Source organism: Mauremys reevesii, linkage group 11 (assembly GCF_016161935.1).
Source record: "Mauremys reevesii isolate NIE-2019 linkage group 11, ASM1616193v1, whole genome shotgun sequence".
Lineage (NCBI taxonomy): Eukaryota > Metazoa > Chordata > Testudines > Geoemydidae > Mauremys > Mauremys reevesii.
Window position 1 is genome coordinate 36,629,850 of NC_052633.1, and position 24,146 is coordinate 36,653,995.

Below are 24,146 nucleotides of genomic sequence, written 5' to 3' on the forward strand. Positions count from 1 at the left end.
CAATCATCAAACAAAAAGATGTCTCCCTTATTAGTACCTCTCCAGACAATCTGGGATACATGTCACTTCCCTTTCAACCTTTGGGTGTGGTTCCCTTCATGTCAGCAAGAACTCCAAAGTCCTTTGTACTTCCTGTGTTGGCCGACACACAGTCAGTAATACAGTCTGGAGTGCTTGGTGGGATGGAAAGAGTATCCTCTTTCATCAGAGAAATAAAGATGGAGGTAATCCAGAATAACAGCAAATAGCTTTGTGAGTCTCGTAATTAAGACAAGAGTGACATTCAAATGCAGCTTTGACAGAATGTGGCAAATTACTGTATTCTTTGTGGAAAAGGCTCCTCTTACTATGCTTTGTCTGCCCCCTTGGGAACTCATCACATTCACTAAAAGTCAAAATGGGATTTTGTACCCTCTCCTCCTCCACCTTTTCCTAATATGTTTGTCAAAACGTGATAATTTATGGCATTGTGGGGGGGAAATGAAACCTCTGCTTTCAACCCTTATTCTTGTAGGCAGCTTTATAAGATACTAACATTTAGAAATCTCTCCCCCCTCCCACTCTCTTTGTTATTTGCTAAACAGGACATGTTGTTTTTCCAGCAACATGTAAAGCAGGCAAATGGCTGCTCATTGTCCTTTTTTTCAAATATGTTGTACATACAATTCTCTCCCAGATAATAGCTCCTTCTATCATCCATGATTTATCATTGTCAAGCCTCTTTACATTTTATTTCCTCTTTATCTATTTTGCTGGAAATCTATCCATTTTAAACAGAGGGCCTGGATTTCATTAGCATACACAGCATATTCCTGAACAGACTAAGCCATGTATTCTTTTGAAAGCATAGGGTACTGCTTGTATTGGTGTGTTTTTCCTCTCTCTCTCTCTCTTTTACCCTTCTAAACCATTATAAAGTAAGTACCAAAGGTATCCTAGGTAATTAGCCATTACAATACTGTCAAAGAGGGTTCCGCAGTCAATACAGAGATAATTTGGGCAATGGTGAATGACATGTTGTCCAGACTTTTGGGATAATCAAGGACACATCCAGCTGTACCAGACATCTGTCAGACCCATGAATCATTTCAAGTAGCTTTGCAATGGCCAGGCAACTGCAGCAAAGATAAACATTCCAACAGCACACAATCACCGAGATAAATACGGCTTCCACTATAAAATATTTACCTGCTCGATACTGCAAGCGTGTAATACAAGACAGAAGGGGCAGCACAAACATTTTCCAACAGTAAAGGGATATAAATATATAAAGTAATTTCACATAAGTAATGAGAAGAGTGGAAAATACTAAGTGATTGGAATTATTTGGGATGGGAGAGGTAAATGAGAAACCTCAGACTAAATTTAGCTCAGTCTAAGCAGTGCAACCTCCTTTTTATCAGTGGGCTTGTATTGTTAATGCCAGTTTGAATATATCCCCCTAGTCTCTAGTATATGGATTTTGCTTATACGTGGTGAGACTCTAAATTATTCTACTTCCCCATGAATGGGAATAAGACAACATAAACAACATAAACCACTCCCTGACTTCCTTAAGTGGTGACCCGTATTGCAGGTAGAGGCATAGGGGGGTGGAGAGAGAAGCCAGTGCGGCACCACTCCTCTACTCTACTATAGATTGTAGACTGGGTACTGGATTAGGACTCATGAGGCTATGGGTCTGATTTCCAGCTCTGCCACTAAGTTGCTGGGTGAACTTGGTCAAGTCACTTCCCCTCTAAGTGCCTCTGTTCTCCATCTGTAAAATGGGGATAATGACACTGACCTGCTTTGTAAAGCACTTTGAGACCTTCTGAGCAAAAGTGCTAGATAAGAACTTGACATTATTACTCCCCCTGCTCTGCAGGTAGACAGGGAGTAGACGAGCAAGGCTGAGATGTGGGTGGAGCCTTGGATCTACCCACTAGTGCACCGGCTACAAGGCTGTACAGATTATTTCTACCTCCAGGGGCAATGAGGGAACCGCGAAGTAGACTGTGATTCGGAGTCACAGTCTGGTTCTTGGTCTGCTCTGGGGTCAGCACAACTATCGCTCCTACTTATGGCAAAGCTACAGTTGGGCCCACAGTGAACTGTTTGAAATAATTTCATAAAATGCCATTACTGTGGTGTAAGTGATATTTCTAAACAGGTGCAAGACAGCTGCCAGAGGAGATTCTTGCTGTTAGTGTCACACCCCAATGGCCCTCTCCCTCAAGTGGTTCCCCTGGGGGAGGCAGATCAGCATTGTATATTGCTAATGCTGTGCAAGCATCACAAGGCATTCTGGGAAGGGTCAAAGGTGTGAGTGTGGAATGGAAGATTCCTTTGCAGGTTGCAAGAGGCCAAAGGTGGAAGGAGGAAGAGAGCAGAGAACGGGTTAACTCAACACTGTAGCTAGCTAGCTCAGTCTGATGATAAGACGCTACGCTGGCCCCAGTCCAAGGTTACAGAACTAGATGAGAAATCTGCAGCTGCGTTTATCTCTCAGTCAGACACAGACAGACATGAGAAAAGAAAAAGTACACTGAACAAGGGCTGCAGAGATGGAAAACAAAGGTGAGGCAACGAAGAGGGGAAGCAGAGCTGCGCGTTCCTGGAACTGGTGTGTTTTGGGAAAGTTGAGGAGACCACAGAAAGCCGGTTTGGACTGATACAAAGAACACCAGGAACAGAGGTCATGGAACAAAACACCCTCAAAGGAACCTTAAACTTAAAAACCCTCCTGAGAGCTGGAGCAATTTGGAGATCACAGAGGACCCTGGACAATCTGGGCTCAGGACAAGAACTCCCATCCACCCCTCCCCCTCTTCTTCTTACATTACACCCAGGCTTGGCCAGCCTCGGATCATGTGTGTGTGAGTATGAAAGTGGGTTAGGGCTTGGGGTACTAATGCTTTCTTTCCTCCTCTGAGTGATGTGGGAACACCCTGCACTCTTTGCTGTTATTTTATTATTTTATTAATAAAGCTTTAAAATTTAGACACTTGGTGTGCTCCTTCATCCCCTCCCCCAACGATCCTGTGACCTCAGCCTGATCACCTGATGCCTCAGGCAGATTGGTAACAGAAATCTATCACATTAGCAATCTTCAGTTTAAAGGTTAAATTCTTCAGATCACTTATTCCTCAATTGGCTTCTAACATTTAATTTGTTCCTTGTGTCTTTTGGAGCAGAGCAATGTGGGGGTAGTTTCACAGTGGAGTACTGCCATGGTGACTGTGAAAAGCCTTCTGAAGCTCTGTTGGAGAGCCTCTGAGCAGAGATCAGCAAAGAACTTGTGAATGCTGTCACCACAGTTTCAGGGAGTGGCATGGAGCAGTTCAGCTGGGAGATACAGATGGTGAAAAGTTAAGTGCAAGGATTGATGTTGCATGCTGGTGGTGTGAAAATTAGTGACGACCTTTAGAGAGACAAGTTGGACCTTTTATTGTACCAACTTCTGTTGGTGAGAGAGACAAGCTTTCGAGCTTATACAGAGCTCTTCTTCAGTGATAGCCTTTGGCAAGTGAGAGAAAGAATTGCTTGTGAGACATCAGAGGTTGTGACTGGCATGCTGGTTGCTTTTTGTTGACAAACCAAGAGCAGTTGAAGTATCTGGGGAGAAAGAGAGTGGGTGCCACAGAGAAAATGCCATTGATTGACGTGGTTACATAGTTTCCCATGATAAAGAAATGGGTCTTGAGAAGTTTGCAAATGCGCAAAGATATTGGGACGTCCTCTAAAAACAAGTGTAGTCCTTTGGCTTGCTCTCCTGCTTAGGCCTTTACATACCTCAGGCCTTTACGTGGCCTCTAAACATCATTGCCCAGGTTCATCAAACTCTTGAAACGTAAGTAATGAGGTCACCAAAACCTGCAGCTTCTTCCTAGGCAATGAAGTCTTCCTCTCATCTCCATACCTAGGGATGATGGAAATTCTATGTCTGCTTTGTTTGTGATATTCAGGGATTAAAAATTGGATAATACATGGCATGAATGATTTTGTCAGGAGTTAGCAATCCTGGTTTTTACAAAACCCGGCTCAGGGGCACCATATACCCTTTTAGGACAAGGATCTTGCTCAGACTGTGTACTGCCCTTTCAGTGAGACTTTGGAATGTTCAAGGCATCAAGCCTATCCTTGAAGGATCTATAGTGACCTGAGTATATAACTCTCATCCATGCCCCTACCCCTTCCTCCTATTGTCTTTTTGTAACAATCGCATTGACTATTACGTGTGATTTTGTAGCAGTGACTAAATACTTGTACTACATTTCCTAGAACATCAGGTGCAATTTTCTCTTTGTAGGCCTGGTGCTTTCACTGTAGCCTAAACTGCTCTTGGGTTTGCAATTGTGTGTGTCTTTTGAGCGTGAGTTATCTGTGTTCATGACATCCAGTCTCACATGACTCCTAATGGCCTCTTACTGGCACTGTTTGCATTGAATTGCAGCTTTTGTAATGTCTACCCTCTCTAATTCAAGCACTGATAAAAGATAGTGGGACAAGTGACATTTTTGATTGGGACATTAATGATTGGGACAAGTGACATTTTTTTCCTTCTTTATTTCTTTTCTTTCAGTTTCCAGAGTTCCTAGTTACAGGGACATCTTTGACTCTGAGCTTTCATTCAAGGGTCATGTGTATGAGATTGTGAAATTCTTATCAACTCAGCATAGGAGTTTCTCTTGGTTGTCACCCACGATGTCATGTCAAGATGCTGAACCTCTGTACTGATACTTTTTCTATTAATACACTATTACTATATTAATACTCTATTATAATATTAGTATTATTCAGGCCTTTCTTGCTTTAAACCAGCTTTGGCTGGTTGATTGTAATTCACGTAGTATAGGTCTTCCTGTGACATTCTTCAAGCATCTGCAGCTTGGGAGCAGAACTCCAGAACCAGAATTCTCTCTGCAGCCAAGAGCTCTGAGCACATTCATTATTCCTGTGCTGAGAGAGCTTCACTAATTCCCCATGCTGCTGCAGAAAACCTTTACGTTTTTAGCTTTTGTACATGGCTTTGCATGACTGTGCTGATTCATACATGTGAAAGCTTGCTACTCTTACTTCCAAAGAGGAATGCGTAAGTCTAGCTTAATAGCGCTCTTAGCCATTGCAACTATTAAAATTATCATTTAGGTTTACATCTTTTATGTACGTTGACCCACCTCTTTGGAACACACAGCCATCACCGAGAGACACTCCAGGCCTGATTCTGATCTCTCTTACACAGGTTAAACATCACTGATGTCATTGGGCCAGATTCTGTCACCAGGCTAAGCTCTGTTCAGTGCAAAACCCAGAGATGGCAAAGGAATCTTCAGGCAAGTTTTGTGCCTCCAGAGTCCTGGACAGCTCATCTCCAGGCCAAGTTCCCCACTGCAGCTCTAATAATCATGAAGGCTGCTTTAACCTATGCCAGCTTCCAACAAACTGAAGTGGCCATTACAGCACTTGGGGCACCACAGCTCTGGGGAACTGCTATGCTGGCTCTAAAGGACTAGAGGATTTCCGTACACAAGAAGAATCCTCCACTTGTGGTATGGCAATTTTTCACCAGGAAACTGGTGTAAAGCTGCTCTAGGAAACAATGGAATCTGGTTGTGTGGAGTTAAACTAGTGTAAAACTCATGTGAATGGGAGGAGAATCAGGCCCTGCATCTTTACCCCAGCTTAAATCATCTAAAGACTTAACTATCTATTATTGCCTTTTCATAATCTGCTTTAATTGCTATTGATCTGTATGTTTGGAAAGTGCCCTGAGCAGATCAAGGCATGCAGTCTGTGTTTGCTGCTGACCATTTACTCCACAGTCCCCAGTCTGCTCTGTTCAGCATCTTGGAAATGATCCTCAACTCTTTTCTCAGGCAAAATTCTGGAGCCATCAAAGGGAGTTTTGTCTGAGTAAAGAATGCAGAAAGCAGGTCCCTTATTTATCTCTCTTCAGCACTCCTGCACCTGTCTTCCACCAGTCAAGGTCAACCACCTTTCTAAAAAGTATTAACCGATGAACTGGCCAGCAGTGCTTTAATCAGTTCTGTGGGTTCAGATTTATTTTGGAAAACTATCTGGATAATTACATCACAGTGAAACTTTCATTCAACAAAAAGGAATGAAAACTCATTGCTACTCAACACAAAACAATGTTTCAGCGTATGAACTCTGTAAAGGAGACTACTCCAATGGAGATTACAGTGCAATCCAACCATTTAACACATTCATATACACTTCACATTTTGCAAATTTCAAAATCTTGAAACTCTCCCTTGAATTTAGTTCATCTGCACAACATGTGGATAATTAAACATTTGGTACATAAGGAAGTTAATGAGATATAAATATCATTGAACGCTGGTGGTTAGCTTACCAATATTATGAGCCCATTAATAAATAAAGTCTTTGTTCAGTTGACTCTTTTTTTTTCCTTTGGTGCTAGGTAACTCAGCCTGGTCCTTTTAGGCAAATCAGAGAGGGAGAAAATAAGACAGAGAAAATTTCCTCATTCCCTCCTGCCCCTTATATAGGTGGGCAAGCAGGACCACAGTGACAGCACCACTATGATTAACCCTTACTGTTAAAACAGGCATGCAAGTCAGTTTGATTGGATGGGAGGTCTCCATGGAGGTTTGGGGTGGGCCTGAGGGATAGGGGACAGGACAGCAAGTGTTTCTACTCCTAAACATTGGGCGCCATGGAGACCAGGCATAAATCCCAGGCTGAGGGGCTGCCCAGATGTCAAGGCAGACATAAGAGCGGGGTCATTTCTCAGTGCACAAAATGGGTAAAGGCCAAGTTGCTCAGCAGCCCTTGTAGCAGTAGTTGATGCTGAAGAGGAGGAGGGGTACCAAGTGAAGTCAGACTATAAGGTGCTCAGTGCAACACAGAAGGACTGGGAGTAGGATCAATCCCATTGCAAGACTAAGTCTCCAAGGAAAACCTCCCTTCACATATATCTGTTGTGGATAGTTTGGCAGTGATAAATAGAACTGTGCCAATCTAGGCAAATATCTGAAATAATTGTATGTGTATGTTTTCCTTCTTTATAAGCTTGCCATACCGCTGGTAGTGAGACTATAAGGGAAGAGGGTTCCATATAGAAATGAAAGATAAGGGTAGGGATATTTGACCAACCTTTTTCACTATATGAGTGCTGACCTCATGCGTAGATGTCTGTCCTCAAATAGACAATAATACAGTAGGGTGAGTGTGGTAGTAATACTAATTACACTTTTCTGCATTTACACAATAGCATTATGTGTTGGCAACAGAAAGAACTATCAGATATAGACCTAGATCACCACTTGCAGTGGAGACACCTGCAGGTGATAGGAGATCAAAGGGAGGAAAACTTGATGTGATCATTCGTAGGCTTCTGCCATTCTCTCCATTAGGACAAGGAGGAAACCTTGCTGCAGAACAAACAAGGCATTCTATCTCCCAAACCACTTCAACCCCTCCCCTCCCTGCCCCCAATCTTCCCCTTCCTGCGCCTCCCAAAAGGTGCTACAGAGGTTGCTGACATTCCCCTTGGAGCCACTTGCCTTCCTTTTTATTGGTGCTTAGTATTTTCTATTTATCTTTCAGTGCACCCTGCATCCAGATACAATGTACTTGGCACATATTAATAGATCAATAAAAAAGAAAGAACAATAGTGGAAAGAAGGCTCATAGCTAGAATGAGCCAAGAGATGGGAAGAAAATTTCACAAAAAATGTTCTGTTGTTTGTCATAAGAAACCAATAAATATTTTCCTCCCATCTCTAATTACAGCCCAATGGACCTCAAAGGATCCAGTCCAATTCCTCTAGAAAAATATATTTTTAGAAGTCAGAAGGAACTTTCTATAAACATTTCATTAAAAAGAAAATTAATCCTTTAGACCCAATGTGACCCTGTTGTAAACAAATGCAACATTGTTGACTTGAACTAAGTTGCATCTGCTTACATCAGGACTAAAATGGGACTTAGATATATATCACACTCAACAACACTTACAACATCTAACAGAATTATCATAAATACAAGATGTTAAATATAATTGCATTATGGAGGTTCCCCAGATTTCATCAGCTTTCCAGGATGAATATTGCTTACAAAGGAAAAAGACTAGATAATAAAGCAGTTTGGGTGCAGTGTCAAATCATGCCAATATCACCTGACCCTACTCCACTGAGAACAGTTGAAAGTAACTACTTCTCTGTTGCTCCAGCTCTCAGAAAAAAATGTGCATAGATTCTCAACTCCTTAAACTCAACTCCCCTTAGATCCTGTAGCACATTGTGTGGGTGAAGTAGCAGGTTTCCATGTAGCCAGGAAAATAGATAATTCACTGCAGAGACTCTCTTTGAAGAAACTTCTAATCAATTACAGAACAGATATGGTGTTTATTTAATTAGGGACACAATGGGAGCTGCATGAGCACATCCAAGGGCAGGATTTGGCTCTTAATTTGTATTTGTCAGTAAGTAATGCATAAACAATACAGCACAAACATTTGCACTGAAGATGGACTCACTGAATTCATATCCTCCTTTGAAATGCATTTTTGTAAGCATTTGTTCCCAATATGCATCCTTATATGTGTAAATTACCAGTAACACCAGACAAGAGATTGTGTTTCTTTGAAATATAATTGTTTTTGAATCCCCAAACATTTATAGCATGCACCACTAGCTAAATCAGTTTTCCCTGAAATGATCAACATTCCAAGGTTCTAAAATAGTAGACACACCACAGAGTAGTAATAACCCTTCTTTGGTCTGACAAAGCCTGGTTCTGTTAGCTTTCCCGGTATGCCTCCAGTTGGAATATTGAATACTTGTTGCAAACTATTTGCAAAAAAACAACTCAGAATTATTCCTGCAAATTATTGCATGAGTCATTTCTAATAATGAATATATCCTTCCTTATTTATAAAGGGCTCAAAATAGCATCCTCTGTACAGTGTGACTTCACATGCATCAAATGTGCAAGGTCACACCTTGTGCCTCTTGCAGAAGAGGCTCTGGGGTTGTATTTCAGCAAGCACTGGCACAAATTAAGCTCAGGAATACATTCAAGAAAACAGTTTTCTGTTCATAGACAACTCATAAACTGAAAAGGAAGTGAAATTGAGCTAATACATCTTTTGTTAAGAATTAATTACTGTTTTACAAAATTTGGGATTACTGTGGAATAGTAGTGTGTTGAAATTACTTTAATTTCTAGCACTACTTATGAACATTTTAAAGAGAAAAAGTATTAAGTCTAAATTCTCTGCTGGCCATGTGTTATAGCAGGTTTGCTGATGTACTTTCATTGTAATGGTGTAGCTATAGGAGTGTGTCTACACAACAAGCGCTACAGTGGCACAGGAGGTTTTCTGCCACAGAAGTAAATCCACCCCTTCAAGTGGCTGTAACTAGGTCGTCAGAAGAATTCTCACCCTAGTGGTTGGGAGGGAGGTCATTAGAAGATTCTGTGGGAAAGAAAGCTCACATCTTCAGAGTCGCACCTCTCAGAATGAAGGCCTCACCCTTCCTCTCCCACCTCCTGCTAAGAATGTTTCTAGGTTGCCCTATCAAATCCTTGGGGTAAATTAGACGTTTGGGTCATGCTTCAATACAGATAATCTATTGATCTGCTATTTAAAAGTGTGTCTATCCTGCTGTTTGTGTATGCACTTACCTGATCTGTGTGCGCAATAACAGAAGCAAGTACATTTTTGTACACACAATCACACAAACACATTTGTGAAAATCAGACTCTATATGTTTAGCCTAGTGCTATGAACATTTAAAGCAGTATATAATTAATCTGCCATGAAAATTAGTTGTTTTATTTGTTATGTAACTCTGGCTTTTATTAAAATTACTTTGTGAAACACTAATTGCACTACAGTACTATAGCATAACAGTCCCTCACATAAATACATGATTGTTATGTACAGTCACTTATCTGTAAATGAGTTCTGCTACTATTTTCCTTAATTAAGGATACAAAGGGTTCCTTCATCTTTGCATATTCCCTTGCCAGGACATTGATACTCATTATTTCCTAAGTCCAAACACTGAAACTGTGTCAAGAATGCATCTATCACTAGACGGGTACTTATAGTCAGCAGAATTTTTGACTGTGTCAGCAAATTTGGCAATTTGCAATTTCTGTGTGTCTGACGTGCTTTTATTGGTGAAGATCACTTTCAAATACCAAGATCATGAGAATGATTCCTTGGTTAGTCTCCTCAGCAGCCTAATGTAATGACAGTAATTAACAGCTTGTGATTAGCAGCCATTCCAGAAAGTGTTTGAATGTTAATTTGCTTCAACTAATATGCAGCACTTCTGTGTAATGAGATCTATGCTATAGGTTCACAGTGAAAGCAAATTATTTTCCAGCATTTAATCATACAAACGATTCTTAGTTAATCACTTGAATGGTAAACCTCAATGTTCTAATAAGTGACATTTGTTTTTCTGTCATTTGATTTATTGTAGGATAGGGATATTAAGTATTATTTTTCTTTGAAGAGGGCCATATACTCTAACCAGGATTATTGCATTTCAGCTTTTGATAAACACAGTATCATTCCTTTCCCTCACATTCTCTCTCCTCTTTGGGGTTGTTCTAGTTATATTTCAGCCTGGTACCCTTCACACCGCCTTTATGATGTTTCCTTTTAGAGAACAGCTGACATCCCCCCACCCCCCAGGCATTTTCAGGTAACCCCAAACTGATATCAGTTCAAGTTCTTTTCCAATTACATCTGTGGTGTTTTCTAATTTGGACTGAGCAGATGTAGGAAGACTCATCAGTACCAGTGGGAAAGAGACCCTGTGAGAGTATCACAGCAACAGAGGGGAGCATCCACATTAACAGCTGAAGACCTAGTTGTGTGCAAGTTAATAGCATTTTGCATCAGACAGGTACTAAGAGCTGACTTGATACTCTTTGTTGTTGAAAAGTGACATAACCATTCTGCATCTGGATGATAACAGCTATTCCCCTGCTGGAGCCCACCGTGTCTGCTCTATTAGTATCAATTTCAGGCAAAAATTCTTTCTCTATGGTTCCAACTCTTTGGGCAGACGTGTCATGGACAGTCACGGATAAAGTTGTTTTCTTCTAACACTGAATGGGGAACTTTATTAGAATAAGAGTTAGTGTACTCAGCGAGTTACTGATCAGCAAGCCAAGATGGGAATCTACAGTGCACCACCTGGCCACTCCAGTAACATCCAGTGTAGATACTGCTACAGAGTAGTGAATGTCCTGGAGGGTGGCTTGATGTACTATGCTTTCAAGCAACGGTCCACCAAGCCACACACATGGCCTTTCACTGCACTGTCCACACTGGACATTACTGTGCAGCAGGTTGGTGTGCTGTAGAATTGCACCCTGACTTGCTGTGCAGTAACTTGCTGTGTAGCTAAGCCCTAAGTAATGCCACTCTCTCTCTGCTTTACTACAGACCTTCTACCTAGACTATTCCCCAGCCATTTGGATTCTGGTTCGGCTCAGATTTGGGACAAAGGTTAAGTTTTTGTTTGGTTTGGTTTTGGTTGTTGTTTTTTTTAAATCTAAACTGAAACCAGTTTGCCCCTCCCCATTGTAATTCTGGGTACCTCCTCTTCCTGTCTGCTTTTTTTACAGCTTGGTAACTTGATTCAGTGTTCATCAATCCAGTTTTCTTCTCACTCAGATTTTTTGGGTTGAGATGAATACTACACAATTTTCTTGAACAATCTGGGTAAAATTCAGCCCTGCGGTAAGTGGGTACAATATCCACTACCTTCAGTGGGAGATGTCTTCTTATACAAGGTATGAATTTTGGCCCTTAACATTTGAACAAAGTATTTCTGCTTTTTCTAATTTGGCCACACAGCTAAACTTTTTCTTGAAAACCAGGGTCAGAAAACCATATGGTAACAGTCTCCATTGAAGTGACAGTTCTTTTGGTTACCACGACCATACCTGATGTGCAGAAAAACGTGTTTAGACATTATGCATTGTATTTGTTTCCTTGTTCTGGATGCTGACTGGCAAGATGAACACTCAGGTTGCATTCAGCAAACTGAAGCCTGCCAGCTTGGGGAAGGATTTTGTATTTTTTTAGTGTCGTTCACGCGGCCCAAGAAGGTGAGACTTATTAAAGTCAGCGGACAGCTAAAATGAAGGAGAATTGATTCTAATCTAGTTGCAAATGGTTTATTTTTACAAGTTCCTAGTCAATGAATCCCTTAATTTCTCCAATTGTGGCATTTTTCATCACACTGACTTCTACTTTGTGCCCTCTATCTAAAAAAAAAAAAAAGTTCCATCCAACTCCCTAAACCTGTCTGCCTTTCCAGAGGAATGAGTACAGAGCTGGGAGTCAGAGGTCCTGAGTTCTAATCTTGGTTCTGCCATCCACTTGTTCTGTTGCCAGGGGAAAGTCCATTGCCCACCTAAAGAGTGGGAATGATAATACTGTTCCACCTTCCTCACAAGGGTGCAGTGAGGGTTAATTAGTTAATATCTGTACAATACTTTCAACCCATTATGATTGCATCAATGTGATTATTTTTTGTCTCTCCCTCCTTATCCAAGTAGTTATTTATATCATGCCTATCACTATTGTGTTAATAATTAGGGAACAAGAGAGACACTCTGTAAGAATTAGAAGCTATGTCATATTTCTGGTCACTACCCTGTTTTCTTCAATTTGCTATCACTCATCCACAGATCCAAAACCTCATTGACTTTGTTCTGCTCAAAGAGTGCTCTTTTGCTATCCTGTCCAGTCCTGGATCTGCGACATTTCTCTTTTTTTGCCCCAATACTTGTATACAACATTTTGGCCTTTTATGGAAAATGACAAATGGTACCATATGCTAATTAATCCCTTCATTAAATCCAGTTCTAAAATAAATCTTCGGGGTTGTAATTTGTATATGATTATTTCCAACTCTTTTTAGAAATAAATGTTTTTAAAATACAGTTAAGCTACTGAGGGTCTTTTCATTCAGTTCATAATCTTTTTATTACAAGCATGCAGCACCATCCACTTGTAGCAGCAGTCCTGCGATGCTACCATGAGATTCACTAGTGATGTTCTGTAAATGCCAGCCAAAAATCTATCTGCAAGAACATCTGCTCAACAGTGCAAAACTGATGTAATTACCAACCATCATCTTTTATCCTCCTGCTGGGGCAACTGCTCCGGAGCATGACTTTTTGCCCTGAGCTAACAAGATCCAAAAACTAGCTCTTATGTACAAAACCTGCCACAGAAAACCAACATAGCTTCAGCATAAATTATAACCGTCTCTCTCAACTACAAGAGATAACAAATATCCAATTGACACGGGTCTTGTGGAATTATTTTAAATGTTCTGTATTACTATTTGCTTCCTTTTGGTTCTTTGTTCCTCTAAAACCCATATAAATTGTTCATAGACAGAATGTAATTTTTTAAAAAAACTTTAGTGCTGCTATAAAATAATTCTGTTTAAAGGTGTACTTGTTTAAAAATATTTTAATTAAATCATTGAAAGACTGTTCCCGGGTACTCAAAATTGACTATTATTAAATTAAAAGATTTTCCTCTAAAGATGTACGCCCATATACTGCACTGGTTTATGCATTTTACAGGCCAATTCTGCCTTGCGAGTCACACACAGGTATTCCTCATTGGAGTAAATTAACTCCATGTGTTAAGATAAGCAAGATTTCTGGGGGGGATGTATACGCACGTGACATCTTGAGATCTAGAGGTGTGATCATACACATATTATCATACTCACCCATCGACCAAATCCTGTTCATAGAAGCAACATACACACAAAAGCATACAACAAAGTTGCCAGTACTCATGAGCTGATTGTGAGTCTGACATCTGCAGTGGAAGTCAGACATTTGCTCCTGACGTCACTCTGGAATGACCCTCATAAGCCGAGCTGCTGGCAGCCAGGATTCCCCTTCTCAGCTTTCATATTTAAAAAATAAATCAAGGTTCTAGCCTTCAGGGTTGCAGAGCAAAGCTTGAAAATGTGACTGACTTGAGTGTAACCTAACAACCAGATAGCAAATCTGAAGAACACAGCATCTACTAGTATTTAGAATCTCATAATTGAAGGGTGTGGTGGCCATGTTTTTTGAATGGTTGGGGTTGGCAATACTTGCGTCAGCTATTCCTCCTGACTACTGGAGGTTACTCTCAAATCCTAAAGCTCCTGAACAGGCAGCCAATGCTTCCTCCTCTCTCCCCTTCTAACTGGTCCCTCATCTCCTCTGTAACTATTAGGCCATGTCTACACTACCACTTACATTGGCAAAACTTATGTTGAAAAAACATACCCCTGAGCGACATAAATTTCACCAGCATAAGTGATAGTGTGCGCAGGGCTGTGTCGGTGGGAGTCTCCCACCGACATAGTTACCACTGCTCGTTGGGGTAGTTTAATTATGTTGAGAGGAGAGCTCTCTCCCATCGGCATAGAGCAGCTACACGCGAGATCTTATAGCAGTGCAGCTGCATCGGTACAGCTGTGCCACCGTAAGGTCTCTAGTGTAGATATGGCCTTAGTGGAATACAGTGGAGCAAGACATAGGGGGGAATTAAACATTGTTATTTTCTTGCCCTGAGCATCAGCATGCCCCACCCCTCGGAAGGAGCTGTGACATAAGGAAGGCAGCACCAACGAGGTTACAAAGAAGTCTAGGGAGAGAAAGGAAGGGGAGGGGGGAAGATTGACCCATTGCAGGAAGATGGCAGTGGAAAGTGGTGATGGGTCCAGAGAGGTGTTTGTGGCCAGAAAAGGAGAGAATGGTGAAGACAACAGGAGCTAGGAGAGAGAAATGGACTGCAGGAGAGGGAAGTGTAGAAAACACGGCAGGCACACATAGGGAAAGGATGGATTGTGGCTAAGGCACAGGATTCCTGGGTTTCACACCCAGTTCTTCCACAGATGCACTGTGTAACCTTGAGAAAGTCATGTCACCTCCTTGCGCCTCAGTTAACTGCCCTGCACAGTCATTCAGGTTTCACATCAGGATGATGTAGGGACCCAGAATCTGCTCTCAGTTTACATACAGCAACAGAGAAACATTGCCAATCAAAATCAGATCAGACTAGAATTTAATTATATTTAAAAGGTCATTCATGTTTAACAAACAGTTGGAATATGACTCTGATTGAGGTTGCTGATATGTTTTTATGTAAACTGGATGAAAGCGTTTGCAATTTATGAGCCAAAATCCTGGCCATGCACTGCTCATTGTTGTCTGCCAGAAAATTCATGCCCATCAGGCTGAATATGGGGACCCTGGGGCCACCATTCAGCAGTCCATCCCTTTGCAGCAAAGAGCTTAAGCATATGCTCCATTGAGCCAGAATTTGGCCCAGTCTGTACACTGAATGACATGCTTATGAAGAGTTCTTTTTTGGCACCTATTAACATCTTCACACTATTACCCTATCCTTTTTGTTGAACCAGTGGATATTCTTATTTCTTTGGACAGCCTCTTCCATCTCTGCTTATGTATGCTTTATCACCTGAGGAAAGATGCAGTTGCAATGACAGAAATCAGACTTGTTATGTTCTGACTAATACTGCATACAGTGCAGTACTTCCGGAAGGAAGTCTCCAGACATTGGTGCTTTGTATACGTGATAAAAAAGGGGAAGTTGCTTAGCATTTGAGATAACTTACTGTATATTCTTCATTTGGAACTACTGCTGGGCTGTTCTGTGCTGCCAGGATTCACTACATATAACAGGTTGGCTAACATCTTTGAGACCTCTTACAAGACTTCTTAAAGAGCTTAAAAGAGCAGTATATGGGTTAGACATATTTTCAGTAAGCTCTTTGGAACATTTGTGTTTGAATTTGAATGAAGAAACAGCAGGAAAATAGAGTGCTTAAACATTTGTCCTTTCCTATCTCACTTATTGGGTAATGAATCTGCCACTAATCATCAATGAGAGTATATTTTGATGAGTCTTTCTGACTGTTGCTTAAATTGGGATTAGAATGACCTTGGTAGGTCATTTACACAGGCCTAATGTGAATGCCAAATGGGCAGAAAACTCTACCAATCAAAGTGATGGGATTTTACATTCACTTAGCACTCATTCTGTACTGGGGTTAATGACAACACAAGGTGTAAGGTTAGGGAGAATCAGTATATAGGTACCAGTACGTACTTCAGACAGTGTGCAACCCAATTATGAAACAATGGGCTGAGTTCTCAGTGGTAAATCAGCATGCCTGACTTACCCCAGTTGCAGATGGCCCAATGGGTAACATTTTCAAATAGTCTAAGTGACTCAGGAGCCCAAAACCCATTATAGGTCACTTGGGTACTTCTAAAACTTCTACCCCACATCTTTGGCAAATTTTGTTCATTGCCTTTTCTCATTTCTTCAGTATTTCTTGGATTTACAGTTTTATTGCCATACAAGTATTTTTCTGCAATTGTAGAATTACTCTATCTTGATCATGTTACATACCTCTGTGCAGATGATAAGGGCTTTATGCTATCTATTTGTGCTGTTGCTCTCATGAATGAATAACTTCTGTCACATTTTCTCAGTCCCCTAGCAAGCCACTTGATACTTCCCTTTCAGTTCATTCATTCAGTTCAGCTTCATGAATAATGCTAAAAAATAACCCGTATAGAAGAGTACATTAGAAAAGGAGCTCTGAGCCTTCTCCGGTCACGTTTGCTTGCCAGAACAGTGACATCAGTATCACTATTCTGTGCTGTATTCTTTTCCTGGCATGTGGGTTGCAGTTGGGTGACTTGGTTCATATTTAATTATTAAGACCAAAACTATGGGAAATTTGTCACTTGAGATGACCAACAAGATTGTATTGAAGAGAGAGGGTCTGCTTCATCTCCACCTTACATCACTTCGACACTGGCTTATTTCCACTTGCTTCCCTGGAGTTACTCCTGATTTGCACCAACGTAGGTGAGATCAGAATCAGGTCACTACCTCTAATGGTTTGTGCTTTTCTCCCCCCTCATTGCCAGCCATTTGGATACCAGTCCTCTTATCTTTGTCTGATTTCATAGATTTTATGACAGACTTGAATATTTGACATGTTCCTTGCAGTCCTGGTGGTTGGGAGGTTTCTCGACACACCCTTTTCTTTTAGGGCACTTTATTTACCTAGTCGTAGACCCAGTTCCATCAGAAGGGTCAATAGACTTTGGGCCCGATTCTGATCTTAATTATGCAAATCTAGCATAACACTAATGAAGCTCATCATATTATAGGGATTTACACCCACGTAACTGAGAACAGAATTTAGTCCCCCTGTGTCTATTCCTATTTTTTTTTAAATTGATAGTTTTTTATGGCCTCAACACATTTTCTTCATAAGGAGCAGAATCATGATAGTTTCATGTGCTCTTCCTCCCAGGTTGCCATGCATCCAGTTAGGGGCTAGAACTCCTTAAGTCGATAGACGATATGTAGTTCATAGGCATAGGCTTACTTTGTGCTGTCAGGTTACAGCACCAATGGCTAAGTGAAGGATGAAATAATAAACCCACATGGATTCATTCTGCAAGAATGTGAATCCGTGGATAATCCCCTACAAATGTATACATCAGTGCTCCATTGCCCATGGTTTTCAAACTCTAAACACATGTTTTCTACTATTGCACTGAGATGTGAAGCTGTGTCTGTTTCACTAAACTTACTGCTGTTATTGGCTACATTATCAGTGATGATAAAACTCAGGGATAAACCTTGGGAGGAAGGCTACACTTCCACTCAGTTAAATGCTTTTCTGTGACTTTAGTTAAACCCACTGTTACAAACTATTTCTTCAGTGTGCCCCCAGGGATGCATCTTTCCCCAGATAGGCAGGAATGCGACAGGAGGGAATAGGGCTTTACCCTTCCAGTCCCCACCACTTAGGATTGATAGAGCAGGCCTTGCCCACTACAGGGAGCAGACTGCACCATCTTGAAGGGTGGTGGAATCTGCACAGTCCCCCTGTCCATTCAGGGCCTGATCTAAAGAACAATGAAAAGACTCCCATTGACTTAGTAGGCTTTGGTTCAGTCCCTGAGAACTCAGACAGAGATTGTGGCTTCTTGAGAAAAATATCCTCAGTGCTCTGCACTACGTCCTGTGCAGAGCTGTGTGTGCAGTTTGCACAACCTAATACAGTGCATGGTGGAATTTCTCCTGTAGATTTCCTGGCAGTCACTATATCTTCATCAAATGCTGGAGCTGTGGCTCTCACTAGCTTCTTGGGGTTTATTTGGTTTTGGAACTAGAGGTGCTTGGTATTTTTTCAGTGCGCCCAACTGGTTACTCCATACACTCCTAATACAGAGTACTGCATTTATATTTTATTTAAAATACAGAGCTGGTTTCAACATTCTAACGGACGCATACAATTTTTATGGCGCTCTCTCTTCCTGAGATGTCTCAGGAATAAAACCAAACTGTTTTCACGAAAGAAAAAAAAGGCATATAACTGTCCTGCTTTGCTTTAATTTTAGGCTCACAAACTTCTCTTGCCATGTGTGAGTGATGTCAGTATGCATGGAAAATAAACCTCCAAGAACAAAACTTTAGAGTATTTTAAAGAGACGTTTTATTCTCGTGCTGTGCTCACGCTGCCTGTTCTGTCAGACACAGGTCGTAGATATGAAGATATACAGCGCCAAAGAGGCTCCATGAACAACTCTGCCTGTGTGGGCAAAGACAGGGAAAATGGCTGAGAAAGGCTCAGGAGAGCAGCTCAGCAAAGTTCCATGCCATTGCCTCAGAAAGGTGCAGCTTGTGCTTCCCCTCTCATATCTGCTTCTGGACACTAGTGCAGGGGAAAATGGAGCCTTAGATATGTCCTTGGGGCTGCTGAATGCTATTGGGCCCCTCCCTAGCTTTTCTGTCTGGCTGTTGAATGTGTGCAATCAGGGTAAAAAGACCTGTGTCCCCTTACATACTTAATGCCCCCATGCAGGTCATGCCAGAAGTTCACCCTACCTATAAAATTTCTATAAACCATGGTTTTTTTGTTTGTTTGTTTTAATTGCTAAGTGTTGTAGAGGAGGGAATGCCCCTTGCCCTTCATTGTTTACTTTGGTGATCTCTCCATGCTCCATTTTTGCCCTCTCTTGATTTTCCCCTTTCGGTTTCCCATCCTACACTCAGACACAAACAACCAATTCAAAACCACCCGCAAAATGAGTTTGTAATATAGGTCCAAAACCAAACCCACTTTAAAGTGTGCTAGAGTATAACATAGCAGAAATTCCAATGGCGCTGGAGAGTCAAGCAATGGAGATTCCACCTGACAGAACTCTGCAAAGGGGTGAGAGGGAAGTATGTTGTTAAGGATGTAGGGACACTGTCAAAACTGTTCCCACATCACACAAATCCACCACAGCAAAAATCAGTGGATGAGGGAAGCAACAGGCCAAGTCCACTATGCCCCCTCTTATCCAGAAATAGCTGGTGGCTGCTGTGGAGCACATGTTGGAGTTGCGGATTCCTTCTCATTGCCCCTCTTGATAGCATGTTTTATTGGAGCAAAGCCCTTTTACTGAGGCTTTTATCAATATAACATGACTGAGCCCACTGTAAACTTGTGCTAGATGATATATTTGGAATAAATAACTCAATTGGTATATGAAGTAATTTAAATTCTCCACCATTTTATATTATCTTCAGTGTTATTGTTTTTCTTTCATACATAAACTCCTCATGGCAAACCTGCCAAGCAAATGGTTTAGGCTCACCACAAAGAGTGTGTAATAGGCAAACATCAGAAACCTAGAAGGTTTGCCTGCCAAGCCTTCGTCAGAGGTTGCATGTGGTCAGTTGAAATCAAATAAAGCCAAGCTGAACCTTTGTTCAAAACGAATTTAATGGAAGCTGATTTATTATTGAGTTTCAAAAGCATTTGGTTAACTATTTTGTTGATATATTAAAATGTTTCAGGTACCTCTTTAGTTCTTAGTTAATAATTAGTAGATGGTTTTTAATGTGCTTTGATAATATATGGTGCTAAAGATGCTTATTATTGTAATTGCTATTTATTAGTAGTTTAAACATCTGGAAGAAGAAATATCATGGGAAACCTGCTTATTGCACATTTCCACATGACTGAATTCAGGAATTACTAGAAATCTTGCAACAAAGTCTGTTCTTATGAGATTTCCAGACCAAAGATGTTTGGATACATTAAGTTCCAACCTCTAGAGTCTTATCCGAACAAAATCAGAACTGCTGTAGTTTCTGAGGTTTGCTCATCAGTAATTTGGGAAAAATCTTTGCTGCTCAAAATTATACAGATAAGTGTATACATGTGCGTGCACACCATCAAAATCCATAGAGAGATTAGATATATAGAGTACAATTCAATCATTTTTTACAATTCAATCATTTTTTGCCAAGTCTCTTGAAAAACCATACATTTTGGTTTTAATAATGAAAATGTTTAATTAATAAGATCCAATTATGAACTGGATTATTTAATACAGCACAAACTCTTTTCCATGGACCTATATATTTTCTCTTTATTTTTATCAGCCTTCTGAATTATTAACATTCATGGGATAAGAAGGAAGCTCCTCTGATGAATCAGTAACTAGTCAAAGATAGGAAATGCAGGGTAGGAATAAATGGTCAGTTTTCACAATGGAGAGAGATAAATAGCAGGTTCCCCTAAGGATCTGTACTGGGACCTGAGCCGTTCAGCATATTCATAAATGATCTGGAAAAGAGAGAAACCAGTGAGGAGGCAAAACTTTGCACATGATACAAAATTACTGAAGATAGTTAAGTCCAAAGCTGATTACAAAGAGTTACAAGGGGATCTCACTAAACTGGGTTACAAGGGGATCTCACTAAACTGGGTGACAAAATTGCAGATGAAATTCAACGTTGATAAATGCAAAGTAATACATATTGGAAAAAATAATCCAACCATACAGACAAACGGATGGGGTGTAAATTAGCTGTTGCCACTCAGGAAAGAGATCTTGGAGTCAATTGTGGATAGTTCTCTGAACACATCCACTCAATGTGCAGTGGCACTCCAAAAAGCTAACAGAATGTTATGAGCCATTAGGAAAGGGATAGATAATAAACCAGAAAATATCACAATGCCACTATATAAATCCTTGATATGCCCACACCTTGAATACTATGTGCAGGTCTGATCATCCCCGTCTCAACAAAGATCTATTAGAATTGGAAAAGGTGCAGAGAAGGGCAATGAAAATGCTCAGGGGTATGGAACAGCTTCCGTATGAGAAGAGATTAAAAAGTCTGGGACTGTTCATCTTAGAAAAGAAGCGACCAAGGGGGGATAGGATAGAAGTCTATAAAACTATGAAAGGTGCGCAGACAGTGAATAGGGGAGTATTATTTCCCTTCACATAACACAAGAACTAGGGATCACCCGATGAAATTAATAGGCAGCAGGTTTAAAACAAACAAAACAAAATAATTCTTCACACAGCGCACAGTTAACATGTGGAACCAATTGCCATGGGATGTTGTCAAAGCCAAAAAGTATAAGAGGGTTAAAAAAAAATAGATAAGTTCGTGAAGGATAGGTCCATAAATGGCTATTAGCCAAGATGGTCAGGGACATAACCCCATGCTCTGGGTGTCCCTTAACCTCTGAATGCCAGAAGCTGGGACAGGATGACAGTGGATGGACCATGCAAAATTGCCTTGTTCTGTTCACTTCTGCTGATGCATCTGGCACCAACCACTGTCAGAGGACAGGCTACCGGGCTAGATTAACCATTTGTCTGACCCAGTTTGGCCATTCTTATGTTCTTATTTCAGAAGAGGGCAACTTAATAGCTTGGCAACTTTTACTTATTTTTGTTGGTGTGAGTTGGGGGGATTTTTTGTTTGTCAGGATTGTGCTTTTGTTAGTTTGCTTTTCATGCAGAAACTAAACATAAAAACGATCCTTTTCTTCTCCTAATTGAAAAAGGATCCTGTGGTCTGTTTGCTTGAAAGCTGCTATCTTGGGTGTTATCCTGTTCCTGGTTGTTGAGAGGCAGAGCCAAACTCAGACCTGAGATAAACAGGTGTAAAGTAACTTTGTTGATTATTTAAATGGCATTTCTCCTACTTACATCAGGTATAGATTTGACCTTTCCACTTGACAGGTACTGATGGTACACATGATTTAGGAATAATTTATTTTCTATAGATAAAAGGATGTTTTTCCCATCTGAGGTGTCACAGGACACAACTGTTGCATAACCGTTTAACACTGAGATCATGCAGTATATGCCTAAAGCCCAGATTGAAATAAAAGAAAAAACAGTTCTTCTACTTTGTGACAGTTACTTCACCCTTAGAAAACACATACCCACTCCCAATGTCAGTCCTACCACCTCCAGTCTCTAAAGAATACCATAGTAATTTGGTATTTGTCAGGCATCCAGTGTATCTATGTAACTTGCGTGTATTTTGCAAGAGGAAATGTTACAATGTGGACAAAAGAAATGTGACTTTTGGTGTATTTGAAAATTAACATGCTGGCTTGAGTGAACAATCAATGTGCTACTGACCACCCAGTAAAGCAGTGCTTGGGTTTGTTTCTCATGTAGCTGAGGCCCTTTGACATCACTCTGGCAGTATAAGAGCCATGTGGAGAGACCCTCAAGTAAATGAAAATCAGGCCATATAATATTTTTAGTGACCAGCTTTCATACTGTGCTCTGCAGGCAAGTTAAAAATTGTGTTCCCTAGCACCTGTGCCACTGTGCTACACTGCAGCAAAAAGGACAACTGGAAAGGTAGTTTTCTATTTTATTAATAGATTTGAAGGTCAGAGCATCAAAATTGTAACTTCAATCAGGGCCAGTCTAGTGGCTCAACAGACTAATGGAGCTGCAGGTTGTAGATCTTAATGCACTCAAGAGACTGCGATCTAATTCTAAGTACTGCTGGTTGGGTCAGATTGGTTGAGTCAAATCTCAGGGTGCCAGCCCATCAGGTCGCTCCTGAGAGATTGCCTCCTGCATAGGAGGCAGAAAATAGAATACAAACCAAAAAAAAAAAGAAATTGAGACCTTGCATTGCTGAACAAGCACAAAACAGTGCAGTCAGGGTTAGCACTGTCAAGACTTTGTGGACGATATCTGCTACTGTGCTTTAATGTAATTTCATCAGACATACTAAATTCACTGCTGGAGCCATTGCAGATACCATCAAGTACCAGGCAAAGGTGTTCCCTGAAAAGGGATGGGAGTATACAGCAGAGACCAAAAAGAGAAGTACAGATTGTAATTTCTCATTGTCATCTGATTTATTCTCTCAAAGACAAACATTACAATACAAATTGCAGTAAAAGCCACCTATGGATGCAAAGCCTTTCCCAGGAACAATCTGTGCAATCCAAAATAGTTTTTTTTAAAAGAAAGAGAGAAAGGCTAGTAATTACTTAATTTTACTTATGTTAATGTGCCAAATTAAGAATTTCTGTTGACATTATAAATATATGTATTCCTTAATTATTAAAGGCTTTATAAGCACTTTAAGAGCCTATAATATACTCAAATCAGTTACTGAAGCTTTATTAATATTGGGCCAGAACAAACAATCCTTACTCAGAGCTGAATGTTGCTCTCCATTTTGCTGGTGTAAATTTGAACTAACTCTATTACAATCATTGGATGTACTCTCGATTTACCAGTGTAAATGAGACAAGAACTGAAAGCAATAGGATACTCCAGGGCAGTGGACAGAAGAATTTGGCCTTCTGTTTTTACTCAGGCAAAACTACCATGGAAGTCAATGGAAGATTTGCTAAACACAATGTAAAAACTGAGCAAGGAATAGAAGATGTGGCCAAATGACAACCCTGATCATCTCCATCTCCCAGGATAAAACCTAGGGGATAAAATTAAATTGGAGAATATGTCTGCAAGGTTCTCCTGGTGGAAATTTATCCCTAATCATTCCATGCAGCAGATTTGGGGGCCGGAGGGGATAGACGTGCCGCCCTTCAGAACAGGCATCAGGCTCACCACAAACCCTGTATATTGCCCAGAATCTGTACAGAATCCAGCCGCCTAGCAGGAGGCCATTTGTGTAGAGACACTCATCTTCTGAGCCAGTTCTGAGGCTCCCTTAGATTAATTCCTGTTCTGTAGCAGCCCTGCTCTGATGGAGTCTGTTGTCCAGATTCCAG

At 40.7% G+C, this 24,146-nt stretch overlaps 1 long non-coding RNA gene across 1 annotated transcript in view; it reads left to right on the forward strand.

Annotated features, from left to right (window-relative positions):
• Positions 1-2,841, forward strand: part of LOC120375153 — a 173,879-nt gene extending 171,038 nt beyond the window's left edge. Inside the window, exon 7 of the long non-coding RNA XR_005586467.1 lies at positions 2,492-2,841. This is a non-coding gene — a long non-coding RNA (uncharacterized LOC120375153). The remainder of the gene's footprint in view (positions 1-2,491) is intronic.
• The last annotated feature ends 21,305 nt before the right edge of the window (positions 2,842-24,146 follow it).